This window comes from Hyaena hyaena, unplaced genomic scaffold, assembly GCF_003009895.1.
Source record: "Hyaena hyaena isolate Hyena2069 unplaced genomic scaffold, ASM300989v1 scaffold_41, whole genome shotgun sequence".
NCBI classification, from domain to species: Eukaryota; Metazoa; Chordata; class Mammalia; order Carnivora; family Hyaenidae; genus Hyaena; species Hyaena hyaena.
In genome coordinates this window covers 1,130,421-1,144,383 of record NW_024080673.1, presented here as the reverse complement: position 1 = coordinate 1,144,383, position 13,963 = coordinate 1,130,421, and the positions used below count along the sequence as shown (strand labels likewise).

The 13,963-nt window shown below is 38.8% G+C and overlaps 2 protein-coding genes across 10 annotated transcripts in view; one reads left to right on the top strand and one right to left on the bottom strand.

Annotated features, from left to right (window-relative positions):
* ZRANB3 (zinc finger RANBP2-type containing 3) overlaps positions 1-5,944 on the bottom strand; it is a 285,634-nt gene extending 279,690 nt beyond the window's left edge. For both annotated transcript variants that reach the window (XM_039229949.1, XM_039229948.1), the window contains exon 1: positions 5,700-5,944. The gene's annotated coding sequence lies outside the window, so the exon portion shown is untranslated. The remainder of the gene's footprint in view (positions 1-5,699) is intronic.
* Positions 5,945-6,659: 715 nt separating this feature from the next.
* R3HDM1 (R3H domain containing 1) overlaps positions 6,660-13,963 on the top strand; it is a 205,841-nt gene continuing 198,537 nt past the window's right edge. For all 8 annotated transcript variants that reach the window (XM_039229938.1, XM_039229936.1, XM_039229931.1 and 5 more), the window contains exon 1: positions 6,660-6,816. The gene's annotated coding sequence lies outside the window, so the exon portion shown is untranslated. The remainder of the gene's footprint in view (positions 6,817-13,963) is intronic.

Below are 13,963 nucleotides of genomic sequence, written 5' to 3'. Positions count from 1 at the left end.
TGGCTACATCTAGTGAAGCTAAAAGATAAAATGCTTGGGAAAAGTGGTAAAGAAGTAATAACAAGCCAGATCAAGAAAGTTCTCTCTTAAAAAAAAAAAAAAAAAAAAGAGTCTAGATTTTATTCTGTAAGAAACTGAGGGGCTTTCCTAGAGTTTAAGCAGGCTATTAGTTTACAAAGAATACGTTGTCAAATTTGGAAGAATAGATGTGGGGGGGGGAGGTAGGGAAAACCTTTAGAAGACCAATAGCCCTATAAATAGCTAATACAATTTATAATTTCTGGGTTTTTTTTAAATTTTTTTTAATGTTTTATTTATTTATAGGAGAGAGAGAGAGAGAGACAGCGTGAGCAGGGGAGGGTCAGAGAGAGAGGGAGTCACAGACTGAAACAGGCTCCAGGCTCTGAGCTGGCAGTCAGCACAGAGCCCGACGCGGGGCTCGAACCCACGAACCGCAAGATCATGACCTAAGTGAAAGTCGGACGCTTAACCGACTAAGCCACCCAGGCGCCCCTATAATTTCTGGTTTAAGACTCTTGTAGTTAGTTATTTGCCTGACATTTTTTTTTTAAATATTTTTATTTATTTCTAGGAGAGAGAGAGAGAGAGAGACAGCGTGAGCAGGGGAGGGTCAGAGAGAGAGGGAGTCACAGACTGAAACAGGCTCCAGGCTCCGAGCTGGCAGTCAGCACAGAGCCCGACGCGGGGCTCAAACCCACGAACCGTGAGATCATGACCTAAGCGAAAGTCGGACACTTAACCGACTAAGCCACCCAGGCGCCCCTTGCCTGACATTTTGGACATCTCATAGACATTTCTAACCTAACTGTCCAAAACCAGTCTTATTTCTCCACCAAACTTGTGTGCTCCTTGCCTAATCTTTCAGTAATAATACAACCATGCAAGTTACTCAAATCAGCAACTTGGGTTCATTCCTGATTTCTCCCTCTCCTTTAGCCACCAAATTAAATCCATTTATTATTAATTATCCCTAAGGGATATCTCAAATGTATCCACTTCTTTCCAGTTCTATTGCTATCCCAAACTATCACTGCTCAACTAGAATACTGCACTAGCTCCCAAAATGACTCCCCCATATTTTCCTTAGTATCAGTTGGTTTCCTTAAAGTACTTACTATTAATTATCAACTCTTTTTATCTATTTACTTGAATTTCATCTTTCTCCCCTTACTGGGATGCCTTTATAAAGTCAAAAACTATAAACTGTCTTATTTATAATTTTACTTCAGCACTCTAGTATCAGCCTGGTCAATACACACAACATTATTTACAAAACTAATACTTATTATAGGCCAGGCACTATTTTATGTGCTTTACATTTATTAGGTCATTTATTCCTCACAATAATCTGTGGTGTAGGTATTCTATTATCTCAATTTTATAGATAAGAAAACTAAGGCACAGATTGTGAACTAATCTGCACAAGATCACCCAAGGAGTATATGGCCAAACCCAGAATCAAATCGAGGCAGCCTAGAGCCCATCCTCTTGGCTGTTAATCAGCATTTCTCTTAGCAGATGCTCAATCAACATTTCTTGACCAAATTCATAAATGACAGGATAGTGAGAAGTGAAATTGGCTTAGGCACATGTTGAATTTGAAGGAGTTGGAAAAGGCTATGAGGTTTAGTGGGATGTTGTAATTACCATGCAGAAGTCATCAGATTCTACTGGAAGTTGCCTAAAAAATGCAATCCTCTTAAAAACACCAAACAAACAAAAAAGCCCAGTGATTATAAGGACATCTGGGTGGCACAGTCAGTTAAGCAGCCAACTTTGGCTCAGGTCATCATCTCATAGTTCCTGAGTTCGAGTCCCGCATCGGGCTTTCAGCTGTCAATGCAGAGTCCCCTTCAGATCTTCTGTTTCCCTGTCTCTCTGCCCCTCCCCCACTTGTCTCTCTCAAAATAAACAAATAAAATAATTATATGATTTTTAAAAACTGGACATGCTCTTAAACTGTAACCTTTTATATCCAACTGTAATAAAAACATGTTTTGATAAAGCAATGAGGGCCCCATTAAGTCTTGACTGTATCTATAAAAATTTCTGTATTGTTAATATGAAATGAAATACTTGTCTTTAAGTAGCATTCAGTAGCTACATAAATGTCAAACTTATTTTCCTCAAATATAAAACTGCAGATATGTATTTTATATTTGACAAAATGATACTAAAAACCACCTTTAAAAGAAAATAAACAGGGGGCACCTGGGTGGTTCAGTCAGTTAAGCATCTGATTCTTGATTTTGGCTTAGGTCATGATCTCACCGGTTGTAAGTTGAAGCCCCACATCAGGCTCTGTGCTGACAGCAGGGAGCCTGCTTGGATTCTCTCTCTCCATCTCTCTCTGCCCCTCCTTGCCTCTCTCTCTCTCTCAAAATAAATAAATAAACATTAAAAAAACAGAAAATGTGAGAATAGCAAGAAAATACCTAAAAAAGAAGAATGGAAACAAACTTATTATAAAGTTACAAAAATTAAGATAATGGGTACAGTACAGGTCAAAGACAGAACAATGAAAAAGAACAGAGTCCAAACAAAATCAAGTATATATAAATTATAAAATTAAATGTAAGAACAAATTTTAAATTATATACACATATTATATTTTATTATCTAATTTATAAGCATCACAAATGCTTTTCTAAGCATCACAAACCAGAAACTCTAAAGGAAAAAAGACAGTTTTCAAGAGTAAAATAATTAAAACTATGTTATGGAAAAACAGCATTAGAAGTTAAAAGGACAAATTTAAAAATGGGAACCAAGGTTTCCAAGATATATGACAAAGAGTTAAAAACCTAAGAAGTAATTCCTTTACAATTATTAAGAGAATAGGGGCGTCGGGGCTGCTCAGTCGGTTAAGTGCCCAACTCCTGGGTTCAGCGCAGGTCACAATCTCAGGGTTCATGGGTTTGAGCTCCACATCAGGCTTTGCACTGACATCATGGAGCCTGCTTGGAATATTCTCTCTCTCTCTCTCTCTCTCTCTCATTGCCCTCTCTCCTGCTCACAGGTGTTCTCTCTTTCTCAAAATAAATAAACATTAAAAAAAATTTATTAAGAGACCATGATAACACGAGGCTACTCAAAAGATTAAACAATGGACAATAAAAGATGTTCAACATCAATTGAATTCAATTACATACAAAGTAATGAAAAATCACTTTTCGAAATCAGATAGGACAGAATACAAGATAGCAACCAGGTGCTTTCAAACACTGTTAGTAAGAAAGAGAAACGAGCACAGCCTTTCTAAAGAGCAATTTTTAAAAAAAAGTTAGACTTACAGGATAATTAGGCAAGCATATAAAGATGTTGCTCACAACAGTATTCCTTTTAAAAGTTAGTAATTGGGGCGCCTGGGTGGCTTAGTCGGTTAAGCGTCCGACTTTCGCTTAGGTCATGATCTCGCGGTTCGTGGGTTCAAGCCCCGCGTCGGGCTCTGTGCTGACTGCCAGCTCAGAGCCTGGAGCCTGTTTCAGTCTGTGACTCCCTCTCTCTCTGACCCTCCCCTGCTCACACTGTCTCTCTCTCTCTCTCTCCTAGAAATAAATAAAACATTAAAAAAAAAATTAAAAGTTAGTAATTAACCCAGCAATCCCACTTCTGGGCATATATCCAAAAGAAATGAAAACAGGATCCTGAAGAGAGACGTGCACACCCATGTCAAAAGGTACAAGCAATCTTAATGTTTATTGACAGATGAATGGATAAGCTAAGTGCAGGATATACATCAGAATATTATTCAGCTGTGAAAAAGGAAAAGGGAAATCCCTTCCTATGCTACAACATGGATGACCTTTGAGGACACCATGTAGAGGTCAAGTAAGGCAGACAAAGGACAGATACTGTGTGATTTCACTTATAAGAGGTATCTAAAGTAGCCAAGTGCTTAGAAACAAAGTAGAACGGTGGATGTCAAGGGCTGTGGGAAGGGAAAGGGGAGTTGTTGGTACAAAAAGTATAGTTTCAGTTTTGCAAGATGAAAAAGTTCCAGGTATCTGTTAAATAACAAGGTGCATATACCTAACACCACTGTACACTTAAAAATAGTTAAGGTGGTAAATTTTATGTTTTTTACCACAATCAAACTTAATAAAAAATAATGTAAATATCCATCAGGTAGGGCTTGGTCATGTTAGAGACACAATTTAATACTAGGCAGCAATAAAATGATGATATTAATATATATCTACTCATATCAACAGCCTACTGTTGAACTAAAAAAAAAAAAAAGGTTTACAAAAAAGCAAGGTAGGATGGGAGCATTCATACAAATGTCTGTACCTACAATAGAGAGATCTGTGAAGATAGTCACCAAAATTTAATGGTGGTGTCCCTGGATAATAGTATCACAGATGACCTTCTTTTCAATATTTCCCTGTTTTTAAATACTGTGAGTACATATTATGTACCTAACAAAGGACACTTCAAGAAAGTAAGTGATTGCCACCACTGGTTTCAGAATTCTAGAATGGAATTCTACATTTCTCACTGCCTATGTGTCTATAGCACATCTTGGGGAATCAATAAATACTTGAGAGACTGGATTAGTGATTAAGAGATGAGGAATGAGACTTGGATATGAATCTCCGCTCCAAAACTTAGTGATCAAGGCCTTAAAGTCTTTTATATTTAAGTGTGTGTGTGTGTGTGTGTTTATTTTTGAGAGAAAGAAACAGATCGTGAGCAGAAGAGGGGCAGAGAGAGACATAGAATCAGAAGCAGGCTCTAGGCTCTGAGCTGTCAGCACAGAGCTGGATGTGAGCTCGAACTCATGAGCTGAGCTGAAGTCGGGCGCTTAACCGAAATCAGACACTTAACCGACTGGGCCACCCAAGTGCCCCTTAAGACCTTAAAGTCTTAAAGAATGTCAATGAACACCAATTTCTTCAACTATAAATATCATATAACAATAGTTGCAGATTGCTGTAGGAAAAATGTACTTAAAGGACTTAATATCATTTCTGGCTACGGAAACAATAAAATAATGGCCATAACTACTATTTCTTAACTTGATTTACACTGAAAAAAATTACGACGAAACGAAAAAATAAAACTAATCACCTATAGAAGACTAAACTGCAAAACTATACTGAAAATCTCAACTGCATTAAAAAACAAGAAATCTATATTATGCACCTGAAACTAATGTAATACTGTATGTTAAATCAAATTAAGATTAAAAACTTAAACCACCCAAAAGATAATGCTCTGTTGGTCCCACAACACTGATGCTTTATTCAAAAAAGCAAAAGAATGTAATGGACCATTTTTGAGTATCAATCCTGTGCCCTTCTGTAGCTTATCTCCTTCCCACCAGCGTTTAGACTTGTGTTTGTAAAAGTGGAAGTTGTTAGCTCAGAACTTCTAAGCCCGTTTTTAGTCAAAGGGACGCCCTGAAGCCATGCTACAGGCATGCAAGCGGCTAAAAACCTTAGAGGCACCTTCCACAAATACATGTGTGCAATCTAACAGTGAACAATCAAAAGATAAGCAAATTGGGACTCTGGGATTGAGGCTAGGGGTGCAGAATGGCATTATGAACTTGGAAACTACAGCCATCCCATTTCACCCACTCTTTCTTAAAATGCAATTACATGCCGTTCAACTTCCTATCTCTCTAGCAAAAAACTACGGACTTGCCCGCCACGCCACTCCGAAAGCCACACCTGGTGTATTCGCTGCAGAATCTCCAACTCCCGCCACAGGTTTGGCTCGCGTCCGCCCCAAAACGGAAGTGACTTCAAAGGGACAAACTGAAAGTAAGAAAGTTCAAATACCAGGAATCTAAACCTCTAAGGCGTTCTGAGAAAACTCCTCTGACTACCGTTCTCTGCCTTTCCTCTTCTGTTAGAGTGGCGAAAAGGATTCGCCACAGACTTGCAACTGGTTCCCCGCCCCACACTCCATATCTTTTATATTTTTCCCCTCTCATTGGCTAACAAGATGCCATTGGTGCCTCCCAAGAACTACAATTCCCGTCAGGCCACAGAAAAAGTAAAAGTATGAAAGCACAGGGTCGGGGGCAAAGCACATTGGGAAGTGTAGTCCCATGCAGGCCGAACAGACCAGTAACCCCGCCCCCCCCCCCCCCCCCCGAAGCTGGAGAAACCAGGTGTTCGGCTTAGAACCCGTTACCGCTAAAGGGAGGAGCCAAGCCCTTAACAGCATTTCTCACTTCCCTCCACATGGAGGATGATAATGTTTATTCACTCCTACAAAGCTCTATAAATATCCCTTGGAGAAATATGGTTATCTTTCCAATATCTGCAGGTCAGTAAAAACTCCCAGAACTCATCCACCTCAGGCTCCCAACTCGTGGGAAAAGGTGGCTTTTTTACAAGTGGGCAAAATGGCTGTCCTCTTAGTTTTACCATTGGTTGTCCTTTGCGTCCTTCAAGGGCGGTTACTTACCACTGATTGGTTCCTTTTCCCTCGAGGGTGGAGGAAGACTTGGCACGGCTCTCCCGCGGCCCAGGAGGAGATAAAGGGGTGGAGAGAAAGCCGTTTCTTCAGACCTGATTGGATGATCCTCATGTCACTCGGGGGATGTATAACCTATGATTTGTCGACTGCCCCTCAAAGAGAACTAAGAGGCGGGGCTAGTGCGTGGTGGGAAGGGGCGGGATTCTGCCAGCCGCGGCTGCCGCTGGAGCCGGTGTCCGGGCTGGTGATGGGGTTAATTCTCTTTCGTAAGACTCTTACTTGCACCCACCCAGCCCCGCCGTCGCCCCGCCGCGCCGCGCTCCAACCGCCTCCTCCTCCTCCTCCTCCTCAGTAACGCGGGTAAGAGATGCCCTCCCCTCCCCCCTCCAGCTCCCCGGGAATAACGCGCCTCGCTCCCCTCCCCCGCCCGCCAACCGGTAGCGCTAACGGAGAAGGAGGCAGACTGGGGAGAGAGATGTGTGTGAGAAGGTGGCCTGCCCCGCGGAGCCATCGGCGTTCCAGCCAGGGCCCCGCCGAGGTGCTGCTGCTGCCAGCCCGCCGGGAGGTCGGGTTCTGAGGGAGCTCGGCTCTCCTGGCCCGCCGCTGCGGCTGCAGCCGCATCCACTACCTTGTGCCCACCGCCCCCACCCGGGGGCCGTGTGAAAAGCAAACCCCTCGAGGCCTAGCGGAGGAGGCAGGGGAAAGGTTCCCGAGTCCCTGCCATGGCTGCTGCTTGCTGCCCTTGCAGCCCCAGGGACTCGAGAAACACCAGCCACAGCAGGCCTGCCAGGAGCGGGTGCCGTGCGTGGTTCTGCTCTCGGGTGACGGGCGCCGGTGCCTCGGGCTCCCCGGCCCACCCCAGCCTCGGGTCCCGACTTTGCGCTGGAAGAATTTTTAAAAAAGAAATCAGGTGTTCCGACCGGTTGCTGAAAAATGTAGGCACATCTTGCCTGTGGTACCAGAAAAAGCACAATGGGAATATTGAAAAGAAAGTTGAATGACTGTCAGTGCCACGGACCCCGGGGGTCGGATTTACACATATAATGGTTGAACCTTAGGCTCAGACCTGTGTTTTTGAAGTTTTTTGTTCTCTGTTAACTAGGTGCGGAGGAGAGTGCCTCTGCTTTTGAGCTGGTTATTATGTGGAAACAGATTTTGAGGCTGTCTCGTCCCGTGTGTACTTGTCCTGGGATAGCAAGCAAGTTAAGTAAAAGGTTTGAAGAGGTGCTTGCTACAGTAGTCAGTCTCAGTAAACAGCAGACGATTTTTCCAGTAAGCTTTTCCAGAAAACATGTGCATGTAGATGTAAATCTCCATGGTTATAGTTTGCCTAATTGTAATTCTGAAGAAACCCTTTGCTTTTGGCTTACATGTCATTGATTACAAAAACTTTTGAGTAGTGAAAAGGTGGTTAAAGTTTACCTAACTGGAAGCTAGCCTATTTGTAATATGGAAAGAGTAACATCTGTGTAATATTCTTTAATATGGCTGAATACCAGAATAATCGGAGTAATTCAACACAGTTTAATAAAATTAGGCATATTGGGCCATATTTGAGAGCAAATGCTTCTTCCTCACATATTGATTAGGTGCTCATCTTTTCACACTTTGTTGTTTCCTGGGTGAATATGTCCTTAATTAATGGATTCTGTAATTTGTAGTAGACCTGCCTGTATTAAGGATGACATTTTAGGCTCATTTCTGAGGTGTAACTTGTTACCAGAGTAAACTTGGTTCTGAAGAATAATCAGAATTTGACTATTAGACCATTTCTTCAGGGTCTAAGAGATCCTACTGGCTTAATGATCTTAAGTATTTCATAACACACTTGTGTACAAAAGTACATAGATTTAGAATCTGGAAGAAATGTGGATGTGTGCTCCTAAAAAAAAAAAAAAAAAAAAGAAAAGAAAAGAAAACACATAACTCTGAAAGGTAAGTTCCCTCAGTTCCCCACAAAGGACCCATTGCTTAACTTAGCCTTTTCTAAAACTTGGTTAATTGATATATTAGAGAAGTGATGCTTTCAGGTTTCATATACTTCATGTACAGAAAGAAATGATGAAAATACAGGAGGCTTGTGCATTCTCTGATTAGCTGTGGGATCCTTCTATGAGCTTCAGTTCAGTCGTCCATAAAATGGGGATGTTTGCACTTAACTCTTGGAGTTATCTGGATTAGAGATGAGTATATAAAAACCCTACCATCGTGTTTAGTGCATAGTATGCATTATTAAATATTAACATACTATTTTCATGCTTCATAATAGAGTGAGTTTGTTATTTACATGCACAAGATGTTGCAGCCTCAGAACTTGTGGGGCAGAGGAGTACTATGGGAGTTTTCATTTATGTAGGGACTTAAATTGGTGCAGTTTGCAGCTAGCCATTTTTAGTAAAAGATATGTGGGAAATTGATTATTCAGATACTGAAGAGTTGTTTGTTTTATGGACGGTTTTTAATTTTTGCATTAAAATCCACATGTTTGTGGAATATGTTTCAAGTAAATTATTTGGGGAAAAGATATGTGGGAAATTGTTGTAGTGATAAATTTTTGTAATATCTTTTTAAAGTTTAGTTTGCTGATGAAGGTTTCAAGGTCTGGTTTATATGGTTGCTATCCATATTCACTGTGCTATCAGGCCGCTGACAAGCAACTCTTGTAGAGTTAAGATTAAGTAAGTCATTTGAATTCATTCAGCCATAGGCTGACTACAGTTTTGTTGCTGTTTTTAATTCTCAATATTTATCCATACTTGGGTTTTTCTTTTCTTTGAAACAACATACCAGACACATTGTTCCTTTCGCTTTTTAGGCACTCTTGAAAATGTAGCGGTATTCATACATCATAGTGTCTTTGGAGTTTGTATCTGTAGACAAATTTAACTTTAGTATGAAAAGTTGTATTATGAAGTCCTCTGACACTTAAAGCCTGGGCAAGGTTCAAGGCAGCACACCTTAGCTGAATAGTGAATGAATGCAGAATGATTGGATGTTCCTTTGGGGAGTCTTACATGGCAGCAGCAGAATACTTTATAAAACTGAAAAAACTTTTTCAAAAATTGTGCAGAAGAAATGCACTTCCATGCCTTGCTAAGTAATAAATGAGATTTTCTGGTATTGGCACTTTAGAATACCCAATTATACCCATTTGAGTTAATGTTAAGTTTGAGTTCCTCAGAAATAAAATGCTGTGAGTTGATAATACTTTTATTTTCTCCATTCTTGAAAATGTTACAATAATGAGTTGATGAGTTTGTAATGTGTGATTACTATTTGAATCAGAAAATTTCACTATTAACACTTGATGATCTGTTGCAAATACTCTTTGACAGTCTGTGTGTCAAACAGGTGTGATTACAAAATGGCAATGAACTTTTCAAATAGCAGGGTTCCAAACCACAGAATCAGGACTCTGTCTTTGTATTCACACATGTATACAGTGATGATAGCTTATTATTTATAATTGCACTAAACTGGGATAGATAAGGAACACTTCAGTTTTTCTCAGTATGATAGTAATTTTTCTAAAGTAAAATAATTTTGCACTTAATCCTTGTGAAATCTTATGTTTACTAGTAATATAAACATGTACAGAGAATCAAATCATAAAATCAAACAAAATTTTATTACGTTAATTTTGCTTCCCAAATAATGTTATATAATTAAATAAATTTGTACCTGATAAGATGTAAGCATGTAAGCAGAATTTAATTAAATTAGTTATTGAGTGATGGTTAAAATAAGACATGAGTTATTTAATCCTGGCTCAAAGCTAGTTCTCTACCTTATTTCCCAGATTTTATCCTTGTATATTTTGCCTGTACTTACCATCTTAGTCTCTACACATGCCTATTAAAACTTTTTTCCCCATGAGTTTTAAAAGCCTATACTTTATGAATTTCTCTGTTTGCCTTCTGAATTGTAAATTTGTAACTTTTTTAAAGGTATCTTTTGTAAGCTCACTTCTCTAAAGAAATCATGAGGTTTTTGTGCCTTCTTATTTCATAAATATTAAAGCTTATATTATGTTTAAATGATTGTTTTTATACCTTACTTGACTAGTGTTTTCATCTGCAACTCCCTGAAATTACTTTCTCCTCAAAAGAAATTAAGTATGGAAAATAAATTAACATTTGTTTTTATTCTTTTTTTTTTTTTTTTAAGTTTATTTGAGAGGGAGAGAAAGCATGCCCCCCTCCCCACACACACAGGAGTATGTGCAGGGGGAGGGGCAGAGAGAGAGAGAGAGGGAAAGAAACCCAAGCAGGCTCCTCCCTGTCAGCGCAGAGCCTGCTCAGACCTTGATCTTACAAACCATGAAATCATGACCTCAACCAAAACCAGAAGTTGAACACTTAACCGACTGAGCCACCCAGGCACTGCTATTTGTTTTTATTCTTGACCTTTCTTCTTGAAAGGCAATAATTTGATATTGTATTGCTTGAGAGTTTAAAGTAGTATAATTTGACTTCTCTCAGTTTTGGTTTAATCAGTAACAGATAAAAATTAATTTTGTGGGCTAGTTGTACAGTTAACTTCACTAACATGTCTTCTGCTTGAAACAAATTCCATAACTGATACATCACCTTATAGTCTGAGTTAGAAGTTTAACTATAGATTTACTTTGATGCTTTGTTTCTTAATAAAGAAGCTATGGAATTTAATTTTTTAAAAAAAGGTTTAATGTTTTGGGGAAGAAACTGTAAATGTTTGCAAAAACATGATTTAAACAAACAGAAGGCCCTCATTTTTAAAGTGCTTTTGGGAAAGATGCTTATTACAGAATTTCTGTGTTTAAAAATATAGTAGTATCTTTTTACTGGAAACAACCCAAATGCCCTTCATTGAGTGAATGGTTAAACAAACTATGCTGCATGGACACCATAGAATACTATGCAGAAATAAAAAGAAACAAACATTGATAAAGCAGCCTAGGTGAATCTTAAAGTAATTATATCAAGTAAAAATAAAAACAATTTTTTTAATAATTTTATTTATTTTAGAGAGAGAGCACAGATAGGGGAGGGGCAAAGAGAGACAGGGACAGAGGATCAGAAGCAGGCTCTGTGCTGACATCCGTGAACCCAACATAGGGCTCAAACTCACCAAACGTGAAATCATGACCTGAGCCAAAGTCTGATGCTCAAACGACTGAGCCACCCAGGTGCCCCGTAAAAAAAAAAAAAAAAAAGTTTTAGAATGTAGCAACCATGTGGTCCCATATACATTCTTAGAATGGCAGATTATAGAGATGGAGCATAGATTAGTGGTTGCCAGGCACTAGAAATGGAGTTTGAGGGAGCAGAATGGTTGTGACTATAGAGGGGTAACGTGAAGAATCTTTGAAATAATGGAAAAACTCTGTATGTTGATTGAATGGCCGTTACCTAAATCTACATGTAATAAAGTTGCATAGACACAGAACAAATGAGTGCATGCAAATTGGAAAAATCTGAATAAGGTTGTATGCCAATATCAATCCCTGGTTTTGATGTTGGACTATACTGTGTAACAACTATACTACATAGTGTTGAGGGAAACTGAGCGGAGAGTACATGGGAGCTTTCTGTACTATTTTTTTGCAACTCCCTGTGAATGTATTATTATTTAAAAAATACAAAGTCAAACATAAAACACCCATCTTTTTTTCCTGTATAATATTGAAAAAAAGTATATTTTTAAGCAAATACCCTCTGCGAAATACCATTCATACATTTTATATTGTTTATTTGTGTTAGTTTTACTAAGTCATGTTCACATACATTGGGGCACAATAGAAATACCTATAGTCAAACATCTCTAAGATGCAGTTTCCATTTTCATTATATTTGCCTTGTTTGCCCTAAATGCAAGTTCTTTCTTCATCATAACGGCTTGTTGCCCTTTCACTTTCCAACTCTTCATAGAAATTAAAGAATCTGACCTTAGTTATCTATATTGTTCATTTCCAGTTTCTAAAAGGATTTTGTCAAGAGGCTATATATTCATTATTTAACTAGATACTTGAACTTTAAGCATGTTGAATATCTGTAAGACAAAATAAAAGATATCTTGTAAAGATAATATAGAACCAGCAAATGAGGAATCTTTGGGGGAAGAATAAGTGCTTGTTAAGTAACACTATAGTTACTGTATGACCCTATACTTTTTATTTTATTTTTTTTTTAAATGTTTTATTTATTTCTAGGAGAGAGAGAGAGAGACAGCGTAAGCAGGGGAGGGTCAGAGAGAGAGGGAGTCACAGACTGAACAGGCTCCAGGCTTTTGGCAGTCAGCACAGAGCCCGACACGGGGCTCGAACCCACGAACCGCGAGATCATGACCTAAGCGAAAGTCGGACGCTTAACCGACTAAGCCACCCAGGCGCCCCGACCCTATACTTTTTAATACAAAAGTACTCAGTGTTTTAAAGCAATGGGAGATAGTGTGAGGAGGTCAGAAGTAAAAGTATTAGACTACCAACTTGGGGAGGATACAGTTTTTGTGATATGGATGACCTTGATTCGTTCGGAGTTATTTTTTGGGTATGGTGTGAAATAGGGAGTTCATATTCATTCTTTTATATGTGGATATCATTTTTATCTCCACACTATTGGTTGAAAGCACCATTCTTTCCCAGTTTAATTGTCTTGGCTCTTTATTGACCATAGGTTATTTCTCAATTCTAAATTCTGTCACATTGATTTATATGTCTATCACTAGGCCAGTGGTAACACACTGATTATGAAACTTTGTAACAAGTTTTGAAATGAGGACTTTTTTGTTTGAAGTTAGTACTTGCCCCCAGCTTTGCTCTTTTCCAATATTGTTTTGGCTACGTTGGCTACTTTTTAATGTAGTTTAAGATCAGCTTGCCAGTTTGTGCAAAAAAGCCAGCTTGGATTTTTTAGAGGAATTATTTCAAACAGGTCAGTAAGGCAATTTGGGGAATATTACCATTTTAATAGTACTAAATGAGAGAATGTCTTTAACGTGTAGTGATTTACTTAAAAAGAATAATAAATGCATTGCATGTTAATGTAAATAACCATATTTTTATGAAAAATAACATTTCAAAGTAAAAGCAAGAAGAATGTGATTGCTTAACATTTTTACAAATCTCTTTAATGTCTGGCTTATCAGAAGAAAGCTGGGTTCTCATATCTACTTTTGTATTCCCTCTGGACATGTGATTTTGGTTGCAATATAAGAAGATAATTTGGCCACACACAGATATGCAGAAGAAAAGTAAGGGACCTCATGGACCCTTTGAAGGGATCTTGATCCACATTGGTCCTTGGACCACACTTTGAAAACATCTTGTCCAGTGGGAAGAAATAAATGTTTGGAAACTCAAAGACTTGGTTAAAAATCACAAATCTGCCACTGAACATCTGATGTGATTTTGAGCAAGTAACTTAGCCTCTCAGTCTGTTTCTTCATCTGTAGAATGGGGGTAATGACACTATACTTTGAAAGCAGGAAACAAGATCACACCTGTAAAGTTTGGGGTATACAGAAACGA